This window comes from Pelophylax lessonae, assembly GCF_965119305.1.
Source record: "Pelophylax lessonae genome assembly, chromosome: 4".
Lineage (NCBI taxonomy): Eukaryota > Metazoa > Chordata > Amphibia > Anura > Ranidae > Pelophylax > Pelophylax lessonae.
The window spans coordinates 150,087,025-150,108,175 of NC_138771.1; positions in this window are offsets into that span (position 1 = coordinate 150,087,025).

Genomic DNA, 21,151 nt, shown 5'->3' on the forward strand with positions numbered 1-21,151 from the left:
ATGACTGCCCCATTGACTTGCAACCTGGCACTACGCCGCCTAGGGGAAGAATCTATCCTCTCTCCCCTCCAGAGACTCTAGCCATGTCAGAGTATATCCAGGAGAACCTGCAGAGAGGGTTTATCAGGAAATCCTCTTCTCCTGCCGGAGCAGGATTCTTCTTTGTTGCGAAGAAGGACGGTACCCTTAGGCCTTGCATAGACTTTCGGGTCTCAACAGCATTACTGTAAAGAACCGTTACCCTCTTCCCCTGATTACGGAACTCTTTGACCGGTTACAAGGCGCCAAGTACTTCACCAAGTTGGATCTCAGAGGGGCCTATAACCTTATTCGCATCCGAGAGAGTGACGAGTGGAAGACGGCTTTTAACACCCGAGACGGGCATTTTGAGTACTTAGTCATGCCTTTCGGGCTCTGTAACGCTCCAGCGGTCTTCCAGGAGTTCATTAACGACATTTTCCGAGACCTGCTCTATACCTGTGTCGTGGTCTATTTGGATGACATCCTCATCTTCTCTACTAACTTGGATCAACACCGTGCTCATGTCCGCTTAGTACTCTCCCGTCTCAGAAAGAACTGTCTCTACGCTAAATTTGAAAAGTGTTTGTTCGGCCGTACCAGCCTTCCCTTCCTGGGCTACATCATTTCTGCCAAGGGACTACAAATGGATCCTGCCAAACTGTCTGCCATCCTGGACTGGCCTCGTCCCTCTGGCCTTAAGGCCATCCAGCGATTCCTCGGATTCGCAAACTATTATAGACAGTTCATCCCGCATTACTCCACCCTTGTGGCACCAATTGTAGCCCTAACCAAGAAGGGGGCTAACCCGAAATCTTGGCCGCCCCAGGCCGAGAAGGCCTTCAGCGCTCTTAAGTCTGCCTTTGCCACCGCCCCAGTTTTGTCCAGACCGGATCCTACTAAGCCGTTCTACCTGGAAGTAGACGCTTCCTCTGTTGGTGCTGGTGCTTTGCTCATGCAAAAGACTACGAGAGGCAAGTCGGTTACTTGCGGGTTTTTCTCTAAGACTTTCTCTCCCGCTGAAAGAAATTATTCTATTGGGGATAGAGAATTACTCGCCATCAAGCTGGCCTTGGAAGAGTGGCGGCATTTACTGGAAGGATCGGTACATCCCGTGAACATCTACACGGATCATAAAAATTTATCTTACCTCCAGTCTGCTCAGAGACTAAATCCCCGCAAAGCTCGCTGGTCTCTATTTTTTGCCAGATTTAACTTCCGGATCCACTTTCGTCCAGCGAGCAAGAACCTCAGGGCCGATGCCCTCTCTCGTTCGTCTGATGTCACAGGAGAGGAAGTCAAGCCACAGCACATTGTGCCCCCGGAATGTCTGGTCACCGTGGCACCTATAGACTTGCGTAACCTCCCTCCCGGAAAGACCTATGTTTCTCCCCGTCTTCGCCTAAAGGTTCTTAAGTGGGGACATTCTTCTCTTCTCGCAGGATATCCTGGCGTCCGAAAGACTCTACAACTTATCTCCAGGGGAAATTGGTGGCCATCCTTGGAGAAGGACATCTCTGAATTTGTACAGTCCTGCTCTGTATGTGCCAGAGACAAAACCCCTCGCCAAAGACCCGCCGGCTTTCTCCAGCCACTTCCCATACCAGAGACCCCCTGGTCCAATATCGCGATGGACTTTGTTACGGACCTACCACCATCTCACGGGAAAACGATAATTTGGGTCGTTGTAGATCGCTTCTCGAAGATGGCGCACTTCATCCCGTTGCCAGCCTTACCATCCGCACCTCATTTGGCCAAGCATTTCCTCCGACACATCTTCCGGTTACACGGCCTGCCTTCACATATTGTCTCCGATAAAGGAGTCCAGTTTGTGTCCAAGTTCTGGAGGGCTCTCTGTGGACGGCTTAAAATCAAGCTGGATTTCTCTTCTTCATACCACCCCCAAACCAACGGACAAGTAGAGCGGGTCAATCAAATCTTGGGCGACTACCTTCGCCACTTCGTTTCCTCTCGTCAAGACGATTGGGTCGACCTCCTCCCGTGGGCAGAGTTCTCCTATAACCACAAAGAGTCTTCCGCCACCAACAAGTCTCCCTTCTTCGTGGTTTACGGTCGTCATCCTCTGCCTCCTCTGCCGTTATCCTCCTCCTCCGGTGTACCTGCAGTGGATGACCTGGTGCAAGACTTTTCTGCCATCTGGCGTGAGACGCGCCTGTCCCTCTTACAGGCCTCATCCCGCATGAAAATCCAAGCGGACAAGAAACGTCAGTCTCCTCCTGTCCTGGTTCCTGGGGACAGAGTTTGGCTCTCCTCCAAGTACGTCCGCTTCAGGGTTCCTAGTTACAAGCTTGGTCCTCGTTATTTGGGACCCTACAAGGTCAAGAAGAGGATCAATCCTGTGTGTTACCAACTCCATCTCCCTCCCTCCCTTAAAATTCCTAACTGTTTTCATGTCTCCCTCCTCAAGCCTGCGGTCTTTAATCGCTTTTCCCCCAAGAATCTTCCTCCCACGCCTGTATCCGGTACCTCGGATGTCTTCTCCGTTCAGGAGATATTGGCCTCTAAATTGGTCAGGGGGAGAAGATATTTTTTGGTGGACTGGGAGGGCTGCGGTCCTGAAGAGAGATCCTGGGAGCCAGAGGAGAATATCTTGGACCGTAACCTCATCCTCAGGTTTCTGGGTACCAAAAAGAGGGGGAGACCAAAGGGGGGGGGTACTGTAACGCTGAGCGCTCCGGTCCCTGCTTCTGGACCGGAGCGCTCGCAGCGTTCGTTCCAGATCCACTCACCTGTGCCCACTCTGGCTCCCTCCTCCGCTCCCCGCTCACATGGTTCCCGGAGCGCGCGCCCCTGCACCATAGCGCGAGTGCGCGCAGGTCGTTTGAAATTTAAGGGGCCTGTGCACCAGTAATTGGTGTCTGGTCCAAACCTCCCTTCCTGTTTCCTGTGACCTGTTTCCTGTTTCCTGTGACCTGTGACCTGTTTCCTGTTTCCTGTGACCTGTTTCCTGTGACCTGTTTCCTGTTTCCTATATAAGTGACCTGCCCCTTCCAGCCATTGCCGGATCTTTGTTGCCTTGTTGCCTTAGTGAAAGCGTTATTTGTGTAATCCTTTGCCTGTTGCTGAACCCTTGCTAACGACTATCGCCTCTGAACCTGTGCTGCCTGCCCTGACCTTTGCTACGTCTGACTACGCCTCTGCCTGTCCCTTTTGTACTACGCCTATATCAGCAGTCGGTGAGGTTGAGCCGCTACCAGAGGACACAACCTGGTAGCTACCGCCGCAGCAAGCCCATCCCGCCTTGCGGCGGGCTCTGGTGAAAACCAGTAACTACTTAGAACCGATCCTCCGGTACGGTCCACGCCAATCCCTCACTGACACAGCGGATCCACTCCCTGCACCGCTCCTGCTACCAGTCCGGACCCTGACAGATGCGCATGAGCTTTGGGTTCAACTTTCACAGCCTTCCCTCCGCTTTGAAGAGTAGGGGTTCTGTCATTTAGCAGCAGGAATCTTCCATTTAAGAGCAGATGTGCTACCAAAGATAAATTAAGAATCTCCAGTAGCTATTTGTGAAACAAGTCCCTTTTACATGAGTACATCCTATACCTCTGAAACTTTCCATGGGGATTGAAGAAATCCCCATAACATATTATTTAAAATATTTGTGTATGTTTAATGTTGCCCTTTGAGCTCCTCTTCCTGCTAATTCATTTTCAGTGATAGTAGTGACTAGTGATGGACGAGCATCGGCCGGGCGGTTCGCGAACGTTAGCAGCAAACTTTCTCAAATGTCCGCGAACCGCAAGTTTGCGGCGGACCCCATTGACTGCTTTGATAGCTGTGCACAAATAGTCCCACCACATGGACAATGTCATAAAAGAAGTATTGCAATTGGAAAATTTTCCCTAAAATTGTTGTTTTTTTTTTTTTTTTACAGCAAAAAAAAATTTTTTTTTTTCCTAAATCAGCCAGAACTGACAGCAGCTGGTAAATACATTTCAAATACATATAGGGTCCATTCACACATTGATTTTCAAATCCAGTCTGAAAAATTAGGCATTCACAGGATAAAGAAGTAAGTGTCGGCCATTCCAGGCCCCAAAAATTAGCCCACATGGGTTTACCTGACAGCTAAGAACGTTGTATTCTGTGGCTGAAGGTACATTAGGCATTCACAGGATAAATAAGTAAGTGTCGGCCATGAAAGGCCCCAAAAATTAGCCCACATGGGTTTACCTGACTGCTAAGAACATTGCATTCTGTGGCTGAAGGTACATTAGGCATTCACAGGATAAATAAGTAAGTGTCGGCCATAAAAGGCCCAAAAAATTAGCCCACATGGGTTTACCTGACAGCTAAGAACGTTGTATTCTGTGGCTAAAGGTACATTAGGCATTTACAGGATAAATAAGTAAGTGTCGGCCATAAAAGTCCCCAAAAATTAGGCATTCAATGGACATGAAATGCCTTTTCTGCGGCTGTATTTACTGAAGACAAAGACCAGGAATTGTTGTGGGTGGATGGCGGTCTGGCGGATATTTGTGGCCTGTCAGGAGGAATTTAAATGAAACATGGTCTACTGGTCACATGTGTTCAATTCCTCAGAGATCCATGCCTCATTCATTTTTATAAATGCGAGGTAGTCAACACTGTCATGAGCTAGGCAAGTGCGCTTATCAGTCACGATCCCCCTGCTGCGCTGAACGTCCTTTCGGACAGGACACTGGATGGGGGGCAAGCCAAGAGTTCCATTGCAAATTGTACAAGCTCTGGCCAGAGGTCAAGCAATGCAAGTTCCACCTTCTTCTCCTCCCTATCTGCCGGTCCGTTTCTCCCTCTGAACTCCCCTCCTCTTCCTCTCTTGTGGCCACCCATGTGACGTCCATAGACACATCATCATCCATGTCACCTTCCCCACCACTAACAATTGAGATCTCGGAGTAGGCAGCAACAGTGGGGACCAACCTTCTTGGGCTGATCTGGGTACTGTCGTCAGACTGCTGAGTGGCGGCTGTTGCTACCTCCTCTTCCTGATCCGATGCCAACAATGGCTGTGCATCGCAAATGTCTTGTGATGGATTGGAAAATAATTCCAGTGACTCAAGCGGAGGGTATATGCTGGTGGCGTTGGTGGTGGTGTCTTTGGGGGTGCACACAGCAGAGAGTGAAGAGGGTGCACATAGAGAGGATGAGGAGGGTGCAGAAGAGGAAGGCTGAGTGAGCCACTCAACCAAGTCTGGTGCGTCCTTTGACATAATCGAACGCACCTTCTGAAACTTCACACTTTGGCTCCGGCCTACGTCTCCTGCCCTACCCCTACCACCCCTGTGTAAGGGCCTGTCTCTTCCTCTGCCTGTCATTTTTTAAATTACCCTGTGATAAAAGTCTCTAGAGAAGTGCAGTATATGTGCAACAAGGTATATAACACCCTGCTTCGATCTGTGGTATTGGGGGGCCACTGGTTTATCACACCAGTTCTACAAATAATTGGCCAGTAACTGTTGTCACTGAGTGTAGCACAGTTAACGCTAAAAAAGAGGCCACATTTTTTGCAGGACTAAAATACACTCTTATAAAAGTATACTGTTAAATAACACCCCACTTCAATATGTGGTATCAGGGGGCACTGGTCTATCACACCAGTTGTACAAAAAATTGGCCAGTGAGTTTGGAACTGTGTGTAGCAGAGTTAACACAGCAAAAGAGGCAATATTGTTGCAGGACACAATACACTTATAAAAGTATACTCAGATAACACCCCACTTCAATATGTGGTATTGGGGGGCCACTGGTTTATCACACCAGTTGTACAAAAAATTGGCCAGTACGCTTGGCACTGTGTGTAGCAGAGTAAACGCAGCAAAAGAGGCAATATTGTTGCAGGACACAAATACACTTATAAAAGTATATTCTGATAACACCCCACTTCAATATGTGGTGTTGGGGGGCCACTGGTTTATCACACCAGTTGTACAAAAAATTTGCCAGTGAGTTTGGCACTGTGTGTAGCAGAGTAAACGCAGCATAAGAGGCAATATTGTTGCAGGGCACAAATACACTTATAAAAGTATATTCAGATAACACCTCACTTCAATATGTGGTATTGGGGGGCCACTGGTTTATCACACCAGTTGTACAAAAAATTGGCCAGTACGCTTGGCACTGTGTGTAGCAGAGTAAACGCAGCAAAAGAGGCAATATTGTTGCAGGACACAAATACACTTATAAAAGTATACTCTGATAACACCCCACTTCAATATGTGGTATTGGGGGGCCACTGGTCTATCACACCATTTGTACAAAAAATTGGCCAGTACGTTTGGCACTGTGTGTAGCAGAGTTAACACAGCAAAAGAGGCAATATTGTTGCAAGACACAAATACACTTATAAAAGTATTCTCTGATAACACCCCACTTCAATATGTGGTATTGGGGGGCCACTGGTTTATCACACCAGTTGTACAAAAAATTGGCCAGTGAGTTTGGCACTGTGTGTAGCAGAGTAAATGCAGCAAAAGAGGCAATATTGTTGCAGGACATAAATATACTTAAAAACGTATACTCAGAAAACACCCCACTTCAATATGTGGTATTGGGGGGCCACTGGTCTATCACACCAGTTATAATACTTTAAAATTGCTTTTGTCACTGTTTGTAGTATTGCTGCAGAAACGCTCAACACACCAGTCACAATGTTGCACAGTGCACAATACAAATCCACTATAATATGCTTTCTATATTAGAAAGTATATTATAAGTGGATTACACCTCTATATAGTGCACTGCACACCTATAACAAATATCTGTCCTTAAAATTACTTTTGTGGACCTTAACAGAGAGATTTGTGTCACTGACGAATCTGTCCCTGGTGCACACAGCAAACCTCTCCCTACACTGACAAAAATCAGACAGTACACCTATACCAAATACCAGCCCTTAAAATTACTTTTGTGGACCTTAACAGAGCGATTTGTGTCACTGACGATCTGTCCCTGGTGCACACAGCAAACCTCTCCCTACACTGACAAAAGAGACAGTACACCTATACCAAATACCAGCCCTTAAAAGGACTTTTGTGAACCTTAACAGAGCGATTTGTGTCACTGATGATCTGTCCCTGGTGCACACAGCAAAGCTCTCCCTATACTGACAAAAGAGATAGTACACCTATACCAAATACCAGTCCTTAAAAGGACTTTTGTGGACCTTAACAGAGCGATTTGTGTCACTGAAAAAAAGCAGAATGTGAAATGGCCGCCAGCTCAGGTCTATTTATAGGTAGGGGGTATGTCCATGTTGTGCTTCAATTGGCTGTCCCGTTCCACCTGATGGCTGTGTCATGGGTTAAAGTTCTCCCCAATGTAAACTAATATGGCTGTTATGAACAACGCCATATGTTTGTAAAATCGGCGGACTGCGAACGAGCAAAGTTTGCCGCGAACCGACCGCCGGGGGAACCGCAAGGCCATCCCTAATAGTGACTATTTCTTACTGACCCCCCCAGGCCATGTTTTTCATTGGCCATGGAACTCAGTCTCTGTCCTCAGATTCAGCTGATGATTTTTTCACACATTTTGTCCCAGGGAGAATTCCTGAATGCTCAGCCAGCAAGAATTGCCCTTTGGGCTTGGAAGTTGAAAGGGAAGAGATGGAGAAGATAGGCTATTCCTTAGCAGTAATTTTAGTGCTGCAGATGCCCTGCAATCCTTCCATTAACAACATATATCCCTGCATCTGTGACAGGGTTTATAGCATTTGCAGCAGGATAGAAGTTAAACCCACATAACCCAGGGAGGGTTCTATAAGTTACTGTCATTTCTGTGGTGAGACCTAGCCTTGGGCCTCAGCTTACATTCCCTGAAGGTTTACATTTCTGCCATTTAGGCCTTCACAAGAAAGAGATGGGTAATAGGGCAAGTTGGTTAAGCAGTTTATAAAGGCAGCACTAAAGCTAATGCCTCCTAGGAAGAATGTATTCCCATTATCCTTTTCGCTCACACAGAGACTGTTTTTCATGGGATATTACACTCAGGGGCTGACTGGCAACTTTTGTCCCAAGGGGCAAGTACAACCCAGAGGCCCATGGTGCAGCACCTCAGTCCAGCTCTCTCCCCCTTCCCTGCCCTCCCGTCCCCCAACCCAGGTTGAAACTCCGCTCCAGGCATTCTCAACAACTCCGGGTTCCTGAACTGGTCAGCAGGAGGGAAGCCGGGGCTGCAGGAGGGAGCTGGAGTGGCTCATTTGGGACTGGCCAGGGGAAGAGAGCCTCCAGAGGGGCTGGCCTCTGCTCAGACAATGCATACACCATCCATGCCGGAGTGGGGGGGGACAGCCTGTGCTCTGTCCCCATCCACTCGGTAGGACACCAGCTGGGACTTTTTACTCCTCTTCACCAGAAGGCCTTTAGTCATGTCCATGGCTGAATTAAGAACATCATGGGCCTAGGGCTGAGGATTTTGAAATTAAACGCAAATAATTTTTTATAAAAACAAATTAAATATTTTTAGGCTTTATGCACACAGGACTTTTTTCTGCTGCTTTAAGGGGCATTAGATGTTTTTCTCCAGCTTCCAAACTCTCCTGCATGTTAGCCTGTGTCCATACACACATAGGCTTTAGCAGTGTTTAGTGGCAGGAGAGTTTAGAGGCAGGAAAAAAAACACTTCCAGTGTGTCCAGGAGCAGCAATGGTTTGGCAGAAAAAAACACTTGACACTTGTAAACGTGTCTAAACACGTGTTAATGCTAGGCACACTTAGCACTTAAATCGGTGTTCCAGCCTCACTCCCTCCCCCTCCAAAAATTTAAAGTCAGCAGCTACACATACTGTACACTTACCTGTCCTGGAGTCCAGCGATGTTGGCACCATAGCCGATGTTTCCATTGCCATTGCCGGTGAGGGAACCCAGCAGTGAAGCCTTGCGTCTTCACGGGCGGGTCCCTAATGCGCATGCGCAAAGTGCACTGTGCATTTGGATTGGCTCGGCTGTGGGGAAAGGAGGAGGGGCCAAACTTTCAAGGGATGGCACCGCGGCGTTGTCTCCCAGAAGTGGGGAAGGGTACCTGTCAAAAACAGTGCCACATTTGGCACCCTTCAGGGGGGAGGGGGGAGGGGGGAGGAAGCAAATGAGCAGAAGTTCCACTTTTGGGTGGAACTCCACTTTAAGCGCTAATTAAGTTCAATGGCCAGAATATATTATGCCATCTGTAAATGCGCCTAAACGCTTCTAAAAGCGTTAGACACGTTTACAAACGACAGCCATTTTTTCTGCCAAAATGCTGCTGCCAGGAGGAAAAGCATTTTAAAAACGTATTGTGTGCATGAGGCCTAATTACCATTAAGTGCGCCAGTTAAAGCAATTATAACCCCCAGCATCTGTGCCAGTTTCTGTAACAATAATCCCCCAGCATCAGTGCCAGCTTACGTAACAACCCCCACCATTGATGGCAGTTTCCATAATAATAACCGCAAGCATAAGTGCCCGTTTTCGCAATAATCACCCACCGCATTGTTGCCAGTTTATGCAATTATATCCTGCAGCATCAGTGTCCGTTTAAAAATAATAACCCCCCCTGCATAAATTGCAGTTTCCATAATAATAACAGCCAGCATAAGTGCCATTTTATACAATAACAACCCAGAGCATTGGTGTCAGTAGCAGTAATAATACCCCCAACATCAATGCCAGTTTCTGCAAAAATAATCCCCAGCAATTGTGCCAGCTTATGCAATAACCCCCAGCATTGATGGCAGTTTCTATAATAATAATCCCCATGTGAACTTGCTGGAGTGGTTAATTCTTAATTCGGGGGGGGGGGGGGTAATAAATTAACAATGCTATTTGTTAAATGAAGCATAAAGGGGTTAATTAACACTGCCATTGGTGCCACTAAAACAGCACAAATGGGTTAGTTAACAACCACTGGTCACTAATGCATGAGTGACCAGTGGCAGGTCATTAAAGGATAAGTTCACCCAATAACAAAAAATAATAAATGCACATTTTTTTGCAGGTTGTTGTTTTAGGAGCCTGTAAAGAATTGCACCAGTGATCAACACCTCTCAGCAGAAATCCCCACAGACCCCCCCTCCATCACCACCCTCCCAGCAAAAATCCCCCCTTCCAGCACAAATTCTCACCTTCATTTACCCCCTTCCAGCACAAGTTCCTCCTATCAGCACAGAACCCCCCTCAAAATAAACCCCTGCCTTCACCTCCCCTTTCCCAGCACAAATCCCCCCTCTCAGCACATATCCTCCCCCATCTCCGCCTCTTAGCAATAATCACCCCCCCCCCCTATACCCCTCTTTCCAGTATAAATCACCCCAAATCCTTTCTTCTTACACAAATTCTTTTACCCCGCCATCAAATCTCCCTCTCAGCACAAACCCCCCCCCCATATTCCCCATCTAGTATAAATCCTGCCCAAACCACCTCAGTCCCCCCACAGTCCCGGGCATTACAAGTCCCAGTATAAGAGGCTGCCATATCTCAGTCCCCCACAGATGGCACTACAAGTCCCATGATAGTGGGCTGCCATCAGTCCTCCACACACAGGAGACCACAGCGGCAGCCTTCCGCCCCCATACAGTCACTCCCTGGATGTCATACTTTGCACATCTCCCACTCTCCCCTTACATTAGAGCAAGTCTAGACAGAAGGAGGAAGTTACATCATAATCCTCCTCTGGTGTAGGGTCCGAGTAAGCACATAATTGGCGGCTCGGATACTAAGTGGTCCTAGCAACCAATAATTTGGCAAGGTGGGCAACTGGTGGGATTTCCCAGTGTAAACTGCCATGAACACTATGGTCAGTCTGCCCCTGGTCAGAAGATACATCCTGGTGCAATACACAAGTCTGCAGATCACTCCACCAATGGCATTTAGAACAAGGTTTGGTGCCTCAGGCCAAAGAAGGTGGGACTTTATGGGCTCAGTCAGGTAGTGTATTTTATATACAATTTATTTAAAAAAATATTGGTAGCATGATAATTGTACAAACAATATAACACAATTAGTGCCAATGGGTTATAGACCCATGTGAAAGAGTGAGGTAGAATGAAGAGGTGACAATGTGAATGGTGACTTAAGAACTCTGTCTACTATATGCTCATGCATATGAGCTTGTTGAGAGAGAGTGTCTTTGCAAACTCCACCAATGGCAAGGCACTTCAGGGGCTGTGGGTGGCAAAGCCGGATCTATAGACCCGGCATCGGCAAATGTGGTTGCCACTGCCTGTGTGCGCAATAAAAAAGAGGCCATGTACACACTTCACGGACCCATCAGAAATGTGATTTAATTGCATTTCTGTTACTCCATGTGGGCAGAGTGTGACAGGGCACGGTGGTCTCCCTCTGACCTTGGAGGTCCATGTGCACCGCACATCCTGCACACATGGATGATACGCCACTGACTCCCATGCATGTGCACAGGGGTCATGGCTGCAGCACAGCCATCTCAATGGATAGTATGCAGTCCATTAAGAGTACAATGCACATGCGCCTGCGATGTCACCAGCTGTTTCACATGTAAATATCTCCTAAACAGTGCAAGTTTAGAAGACATTTACAGAACCTACAGGTAGGCCTTATCTGGTTGGCTTATCTGTAGGTACAAATGCAAAAAATTTAGATTATTTCCACTTTAAGCAACATCAAAGTTCTGCCAAGTGCTTCTTGGGGGCTTTTATCAGTGCCATAACATATAGCATATGGTAGGAACCAAATGGTGTGGCTTTAATTGTACCTTACATAATTAAAAAAGCTAAAAAAAAAAGATATTACAGCAATTTATTTTTTACTGGCTAGTAAGTTATTATGTACTTGCTTAAGTAAAAGAAAACCAACCTTGGCAAATTAAAATATTAAAGACAGGTTTCTAATGAAGTTTTCCACAAAATAGTTGAAATTCTTTGCAAAGCAAAAAAGGGAGTTTACTACCACTTTAAGCACTCCATCCAGTTCACACTGACACTGTGACACAACAGTAGAAATAATTATCTGCCAGTCCAAACAGTTGTTATTGCTCTCTGTTCACTCACTTGCTTTCAGGTTCCTCTCAGGTTCCTCTCAGGTGTCAGCGCCTGCAGCTCTCTCCTCTCTCCTCTCCCCTCTCCCGGCCTCTGAATGACATCACGCTGGGCTGGAACTAGGAAGCACCTGTCAGGGAGATCACTCCATGGCTCTGCCTGTCAGGGAATCGGTTGGTCCTATACTTGTGTTGAGTGCAGGAACACACTCAGCACCCCGACACAGCTGCAGGCAGCTATGCAAGTATCATACTGTAACGGTGGCCAGTGAGAAGTTGTGTATAGTGTACTGGACTATGCAGAGCAATATTTTAGCAGCACACTGTCAGCACTCAGAAGCACTGAGGCCTTTTTGCGTGGGATCAAAGCGGCCCAGGAGACAATTGCATCCCTGCCCCCCAGCCCAGTCTGCCCCTGATTACACTTAAGGCAGTCTTTTTAGTGGCCATTACCTTGGGGGGAAGAGTATCTTAGGGCAACATCCTATTTTCCAAAGAGTAGTGATCAGGCCACTCTAGCGCTTCATTCCAAAAGTGACATCAGTTTTCAACTTGGCAAATAAGAGAGTTCTTTCGTCTTTGTCAGCCGAGATAGAGGATTCAGCTCTTCATGGAATTGATGTGCCCAGAACTCTTAAAGTAATCTACCTCTTTATTCAGGACTTTGGACAGGCTGTTTGTGCTACCAAATAAAAAGAAAAATGTCAGCGCCTAATCCACAAAAAATAGCAGCTTGCAAAACAGTGTGAACATACAAACACCAGTGAAATAAATAAATAAAAGGTTGCAGCGTTAAACAATATTATGAAAAGTGTCTGAAAAATCAAGTCCATCAATGGAACATAAGTCCAAACAACTCATAAATCCAAGTGGAAGACGATATTCTGTGTCAATGTAAATTCAATACGACTGGGGACTTATGGACCTCTGGCATATAACCCTGCTCAACTGGTGGTTTATGGACCTCTGGCATATAACCCTGCTTATATGCCAGAGGTCCATAAGCCACCAGTCCTTTTAGTCTGGTGGCTTTATATGTAAGTGCCATATATGTTGTTGCACTGTATGGATCTCTATTTGTGTTTTGTACATTGTTTTTAATCATTGCGGAAGTTTTAATAAATACTACACCATGAGGAGGTCTCTTTTCTCTCCTGCCTGTTAATTTGCCACTCTGGATTTAACATCTGAGGAAAGCATGTCCGGTGAAGGGATAAGAAGATCATTCCCTGCTTGATTCCTCTGGCTTCATCTCACACGTTTTCAGCTGTCCTGACAAGACAGCATATGGGTCTGGTGGGTGTTCACTTTTTACTTTGGCGGAGAAACACTAGCTGATGTCGGTATTGAATTTACATTGGCACAGAATATCCTTTTCCACTTGGATTTATGAGTTGTTTGGACTTATGTTACATTGATGGACTTGATTTTTCAGACACTTTTCATAATATTGTTTAGTGCTGCAACCTTTTATTTATTTGTTTGTGCTACCATCACAAACATTCAAATGCCATCTTGGCACACCTTCCTCAGACTCTTCAATGTGGTTCCAGTGGTTCTCATCGTGACTGATTTTGGCAGGAAAACTGTTCAGGTGACCACGTCACGTGTTAATGAAGTGGAACTGTTTAGTACCACCTACCCAATCAGCTAGTTTTTTGTCACCAGTATGTTGCCATATAGATACAAAGAAACTGGAAAATTGTGTCAAATACTTACCATCTATTTCCTTTCCTGGTGCTTATCCATAGCAGCATAGAGATCCACCCTTGGTCTTACTTTACATGGGCAGAATGCTTCAGGGTCTTTCTCTTACACTTTTATAGATTTAAACCTTTCTTGTAGATGAGGTTAGGCAGATAATTCTTTCACTAGATTGCTACTAGGAATAGGTACCAGGAAAAGAAAATGATCATAGGTAGTTGATACAATTTTCCACTATATGGTACAGCAAAACCATATTATGAAGTAAAAGCGTTTTATGTTAATTGGCAAAATTATTCAGCCACCCCTATTCATTCACTAGGGATAAGCTATGTGTCCTGGTTTGGTTTGCAGGGTGTTTATCAAATCAAATTCCAAACTTAAAAAACTGATTGTTGCCTTAGCAGTTTAGGCATAATCTCCCTTACCGTGTTGTGATGATGAGTTATGTATAAATCTCCATCAGCAATTGTAATATTAATGTAAATATATATATGTACGAGATATTGAGTTTTGATTTTACATTTAGTTGAGATATGATTGTCAATTATATGAAGCTGTGTGACTTTCAGTCGGCAGTCAGTTCTAGGAACCTGTTTAAAAAGTCCATTTAAAATGCATGCCTGAGCTACCAGGGGGCAACTGCTATTTACATGTAAACACATACTGATAGTATCATCCTGTAATTACATCTCTGGGAGCTAGACTTTCTGGGGCCACAGGCCTCAAGGATAAATCTTGCATATCTTAAGTAGCAATATCAGAGCTACTCCACAGTTATGAGTAAATTCCCCCCCCCCCCAAACAGAGAGGAGTGGTTAGAAAGAGACGTAACTATGGGAGGGGGAAATGGTCCAATCCTGGAGGAGATACGCCCACAGGGAGGAATAGGGCATGACAGCTGAACCAATGAGAATTGCCCTATACAAGGCTATGGGAGATGGTTCTATATTAGAATAGGTGAGAGAGAGTGACTTCCTGTTTGGCATGGGAGAGCGAGAGGAATCACTAAGGGTAATTATGAAGGATTAAGGGTTACATTGCATATTCTCTTGGGGTCGGTCATAGTGTGTTTGTATATGAGTATACACTCTATGCATTGTATTTGTTCAGTTAAACTAGGAATATTTTACATTTTGTAGTATGTACAATAGTTAGATTGTTGTAAATTAAGTAGGCTTTTCAAACTATATATCAATAAATAATTGCTGTGTTAAAGTTTTCATTCACAGTCATAGAGCTCTCATTATTAACCCAAATATTGTCTGAGATAAGTTAGCTCTCATATTGTTCGGGTAACACTGATCGTGTTTAATATTATGCCTATATTTAGGATGTAACATGAAATATGGTTACAGTCCACAGCTCCTCACCTACAAGCTGGCTGACTTACTAAATTCAAGGGTTCTTCTACCCACAGGCTCCTGTCAGTTTTTGAATTTGGCAGACAAAGTAGGCAAATCATGATAATAAATTCTACACACTTTCAAGGCTAGTGAGAAAGGAATTGTCAAATAAATGTGCAATTTAAGAAGCAGAGACAAGGCAAATTTTATCTTAAAATAATATTTTGAGTGTATTATTTCAAAGACAATAACTGCACATATTGTACAGCAGCTGGAGACTATGTAATCACCTTTGTTAGGGCAAAAAGTAGGAACATAGCAGTGTTAATTTCGTCGACTAAAACCGACTAAAACGTTTTCGTCGACTAACACAATTCAGATGACTAAAATACGACTAAAACTAAAATGGCATTTTAGTCTTAAGACTAAAATACGACTAAAACTAAAATGGCATTTTAGTCAAAAGACTATAACTAAAACTAAATCGAAATTTGCTGCCAAAAATTAACACTGGTGCATGCTCAAAGCATAAATAATAACATATTAGATTTTTCACTCCAGGACCAGCAGTAGTATATAATGAGTTTGGAAATTGTAGAGAAATGCTTAAATAATGCATTACAAATTACAATTGAACTACACCCATTTGATTATAGATGACTAAAATGAGTTTTAGTCGACTAAAATGTAGGGCGTTTTAGTCGACTAAAATATACTGGAGTTTTAGTCGACTAAATACGACTAAAACTAAAACAGAAGACTAAAATGGGACTAAAACTAAAATGCCATTTTAGTCCTAAGACTAAGACTAAAACTAAATTGAAATTTGCTGCCAAAATTAACACTGGAACATAGAAGGGAGAAGCTAAGCAGTTTTTATGTGAAAATAAAATTGGTGTAAATTATTTTAAAAACAATAACCACACATATTGTGCAGTGTCTGGACAGTACAGAAGCAGCTTTTTTTGGGATGCAAACTAAGAGGAAGCACAAGGCAGGTTTTATCATAACAAAAAATAAAATGCATTATTTCAGAGCAAATAGTCATGTGTATTGTACAGTGGCTGGGGATTATATATTCACCTAGGTTAGGCAGCAAAGTAAAACGTTGAATGTTATGTTGAAATTAGAAGAGACAATAGCCACACATATTTTACAGTGACTGAACAGTGTGTAATCTTCTTGATTAGACCGCAATATAAAAGGTAGATATGAGACAGGTTTTATCTTGGAACAACAATTAGAGTGTATTAATTCAGAGACGATAGCCACACATAATGTACAGTTGCTGGAGAAATGTGGGCACTTTGCCAAAGTCAGAAGTGATGAAATGCATCAGATGTGGCTACACGGCACACCGGAAGGTGAGCGGCGGTATCTCCCAGAGGTCCATCATGGAGGTGGTGAGGACCGAGGGAGTACCCCGAACCCCTTATTGCTTTATATGCGCTATTGTTTTATGAATGTGTAAGTGCAATCTTATTGGGCTTTTTTACAATCAAAGTATTTAGACCGTATTGCACTAGGGGGGCTCTTTTTTTTTCTTCTTCTATATACATCTGAGAGAGGAAAAGGGTGACCCATAGGAGCAATCTGAGAAGGATTCCCTGATTTGTCATACTGATTTACACTGCGCATTGAGCCCTAACCATGAAGATGGGGGGCATAATATGGGGTGAGTTGCCTGGCTGAAGGGTGTGTAGTTCACAAAGTTGGTGGATTGTACGGTGACCCAGTACTCAGCACGGGATTGTTTATTATATCACCAACGATCACTATACTCCTGTATCACAGTGGAGTGAATGTGGATTTTTGTTGGCACTTATTTATTTTGGTGCACAAGTTTGGACTTTCACTCATTCATTTATTTCTTAATTTATTGTTATTATGTTATTGCCAATATTTTATTGTCAGTGACTATTTATAGTGATTCACTCATTTATATTTTGGGTGCGATGCACGGCTATTTGGAATTTCATTTCACTTTATAATAAAACTTTATTTGATCGCATATACACAAAAGTTTTTTCACAAGAGTGAGAGCTTTTTCTTTATATATTTATTTATATATTGTGTACTCTTTAGTATACTATCATAGGCTTCGGGATTCGACTGATGAGATTTGGTGTGGTATTTTTAGCTACTGTGTATATATTATCTCTTGAAAAGTGTGCTACATATCCAGATCCTGAGGAAGCACAAAGTGTGGGTGAAACGCGTCGATCCATCACATTACAGGATGCATTCCTTTATATGATACCCCTTTTTAGATGTTAAATTGTCTTTTTATGTTTTATCATTATGTCATTACTAAAATTTATACTTAATTTTTTTAAATTTGTTTCTTCATTCAAAGTTATTATGGCACATTAAAATCCCCATTCTTTCCTCGCCATCAGGGTTTTCCCTGTTAGACTTGGTTTACTTTTTGTATTCAATTTTTAGGAGATCGTGCTGCTATTTTTCTGATAGATAATTACTCTCCACTCAATTCTCACATCATATTATTGTCTCCTCCTCATTGTTGGTTGTTGTCATAAATGCCTTAATTACATTGGTGTCCAAAGGCTCAAAGTCCTGTTACAACCGTACATTAAGATGAGTAAAATGCCCCAATCATTGGTGTTCTTGGGAAGCCCCCAATATACCATTGGGTGAAAGCCCCTTATTTATTGATGTCATTAGGAAAAGGACCTCAATTCATCGGTGATTAGTGGTTAGTTTTCCTGAAAAAGAAGCTCCTTTGGACATGTTGATTCATGCACCTTTTTCCCAGGACTATGAGGCTTCATCGGATACCTCCAACAGACCTTGTTCACTGCACTTTACTTAAAGTACCCTGGCCATTAACTTGCCACTTCGTTTCTCGAGTCCATTACAGGCAGGGACAACACCTACCTGTAATAGGGCCCAGGACATGAGAGGTCCCAGTGCACCTGCACAGTCTGCACACCTAATATGTTTACCACTTTATCTGTCAAACAGACTCCGTTACTTTGTTGATTCATGTCAAGGTGACAGAATCCCTTGAAAACTCGATCCCCCACCCCAATAATACTTTATCCTTTACTGCTTTTCCACTATTGTTCTGCCAGGGCTCTCATACAATGCCTGCACATAATGAACAGAGTGATGTGGGAGCATTGTGGAGGTGTCAAGAAGTAGAATTTCAAGAGCCTCTGTCATTTGCTTTGAATAGGAGAAGTAATGTTACCTTTTTATTTTAAAGAAGTATGTACCATAATATGCATACAACATAACTTCAAAGCTTTGATAGCAATAAGTCCCATGGTCTGTACTAGGGATAGACCAATATGTTTTTTTCAGGGCTGATACCAATATATTTTTCACAATGTATCAGTATCGGCCAATATGGGCCGACATTTTGTACATCCTGTGTCAGGGTCCGAGACTAGTCTTCTCCTCCTCCAACTATTAGGTGGTGATGCTCTGTAAGGGTAAAATGATGTCACATAGCATAATTCCATTTTCAAATGTTATTGAATATGCCACTCACATATGTACAAAAGATATAAGCAATTCCACATTAGCAGATCTGCTGATACCGCTCCATCCGGCACCCACTCGATAGCTCCATCTCTCACCCACTCTGTCTCTCACCCGCTCCATCTCCCACCCACCCGATACCGCGCCGTCTCTCACCCACTTTCCAAAAATGACACCCGGGTGATACCGCTCCGTCCGGCATATGATCTCGCAAGTCACGTGGTGACCACGTGACCTGCGAGATCATATGCCGGATGGAGCGGTATCACCCGGGTGTCACTTACGGCAAGTGGGTAAGAGTCGGAGCAGTATCGGGTGGGTGGGAGATGGAGCGGGTGAGGGACGGAGCGGTATTGAGTGGATGCCGAACAGAGCGGTATCACCCGGGTATCGTTTATGGCAAGTGGGTGAGAGATACCAATCTGCCAGCAGATCTGCTAATGTGGAATTGCGTATATATTTTTTTACATATGTGAATGGCATATTCAATAACATTTGTAAACAGAATTATGCTATGTGACATCATTTTACACTTACATGAGCAATATTTGGAATATCGGTAACATTGGCCAGTTCCGGGGCCAATGCAGATATATTAGCAAAAGTGAATATCAGGCCTCCGATAATCGGCTTTGCCAATAATCGGACGATCCCTAGTCTGTACTTGCAACATTATTGTGATACCAGGGTTACAGTTTCAATGGGTTTCTGCTGTTTAGTCTGTTACTGTATTAAAGTGGTTCTAAAGGCTCAATGTTTTTTACTCTAATGCATTCTATGCATGGAGGTAAAAATCCTCCTCTATGCAAAAGCACCCCCCAGCCCCTTCTAATACTTACCTGAGCCCCTTCTTGATCCACACACATTTTTTTTAAGACTTGTTTTTTTTTTTTAATGAATATATAATGTAGAAGAATTGCTTGTATCCATATAGAGACAATGAACCAATAATATGTTACTTGTGTAGTGCCCTCCTCTAGTTAGGCTTCTAGGTTATAGTATATAAACTAAAGGCAAAATGTTTTTTTCGAGGAGAGGAGATGGATTAGAACACTATTAGGTTTTTATTTCTGGCTGTGCCCCTGTTAAGGAGATTCATCTTCTCTGTTTGCCCTATCTACCTTTACCATTGAAAGTGAAAGCAAAAGAAAATCACATTTTTTGGGTAGTCCCTAGAAAAGTGATAGAGGGGCTTCTGCCCCTGGAGACAGCTTTACCGAGACAATGAATTGCAGTCTGGACCTCAGAAAATGCTGGGTGGAAGGCCTTTAGAAGATTGCCAAAGGATTACATATGCTGGAGGATAATCTCTCCTCATTTGGAGAAGGATCTTTTTGTCTCCCTCACTGAGGATCTACCCGTGGATGCTAGGAGGCAAACAGCTCCTGTAACACTGTGAGTAAAGACCTTGCTGGGGACTATTGTGGGGACAGTTGTGCAAGTGCCAGAAGGGAAGTAAGTGCCAGAAGTGGCTATATGGACTAGGACTGCTTTTATAAGGTCCTAGAAGTACTAGCAGATCCAGAGTCCAAAGATTACACATGGAAATAAATATCAAAAAAGAACAACCAGTGTGACATGTTTCATCTGAATTAATGTATTTCACTATCAGAGGTGCTTAATATGAATTCTGCCAAAAAATCTGTTCTTATTGTTTCTGTAAAGGCTTGTTAACCACTTTAGCCCCGGAGGATTTGGCTGCTCAATGACCAGGCCCTATTTTGCGATTCGGCAATGCACGACTTTAACGCACAATTGCGCGGTCGTGCGACACTGTACCCAAATTAAATTGATGTCCTTTTTTTCCCACAAACAGAGCTTTCTTTTGGTGGTATTTGATCACCTGTACGATTTTTATTTTTTGCGCTATAAACAAAAAAAGAGTGACAATTTTGAAAAAAATAACAATATTTTTCACATTATTTTATATGAAATTCTCAAAAAAAATGTAAAAATCAAAATTCTTTAACATTTTAGGCCAATTTTTTTCTGCTACATATTTTTGGTAAAAAAATCACAATACGCATATTTTGATTGGTTTGCACAAAAGTTATTGCGTTTACTAACTACGGGAAAGATTTATGTAATTTTTATTGTTTTTTTTAAACTAGTAATGGCGGCGATCTGCGATTTTTATTGCGGGACTGCAACATTGCGGCCGACAGATTGGACCCCTGACTGACATTTTTGACATTTTTGGGGGTACCAGTGACATTACTACAGTAATCAGTGCTATAAATATGCACTGTTACTGTAAAAATGACACTGGCAGGGAAGGGGTTAACTTTACTGGTCATCAAGGGGTTAAGTGTGTCCCTAGGGGAGTGATTCTAACTGTCAAGGGGCGTGGCTAGTGAAGTAACCATGGAGACATGCGATCCTATATAGCAGGATCACATAGCCTCTGTGCTTACTTCAGGGAGAATGACAGACAGCTGTGTTGATCAGCCATCTGTCTTTCTCCCTCTCCTGTGGGAGATCGCGAGCTGGCGGCCATCGGAGCTGCCGGTCACTCGCGCTGGCTCCCCAGGGAACGAGTGGGGGTGGGAGCACACCAGCGGCGGCACGGGCTTGCCCCCTAC